Source organism: Etheostoma spectabile, chromosome 19, assembly GCF_008692095.1.
Source record: "Etheostoma spectabile isolate EspeVRDwgs_2016 chromosome 19, UIUC_Espe_1.0, whole genome shotgun sequence".
NCBI lineage: Eukaryota > Metazoa > Chordata > Actinopteri > Perciformes > Percidae > Etheostoma > Etheostoma spectabile.
The window spans coordinates 11,889,375-11,889,579 of record NC_045751.1 but is presented as its reverse complement, the minus strand read 5'-3'; the positions used below and the strand labels follow the sequence as shown (position 1 = coordinate 11,889,579).

Here is a 205-nt window from a genome sequence, read left to right as displayed (position 1 = left end):
GCAGGGGATTGGCTGCAATAATCTGATCCTCCAGTGACCCCTACAATCCAGGTATTGAATTACAGTCAGAATCATTTTTTTCCCCCTTGAAAAATATTCTATAGAGGAAGAGCCCTGAATTGTAATCATACAGTGACATACCTTTGAGTCGTCCCTTTTCGGTCCACCAACTGAGATTGTTGCAAAGTACTGGATGACACGCTTG

The 205-nt window shown here is 42.9% G+C and overlaps 1 pseudogene; it reads right to left on the bottom strand.

Annotated features, from left to right (window-relative positions):
* The window catches only part of LOC116669467 (myosin heavy chain, fast skeletal muscle-like), a 22,555-nt pseudogene that overhangs the window by 21,795 nt on the left and 555 nt on the right, over positions 1-205 (bottom strand).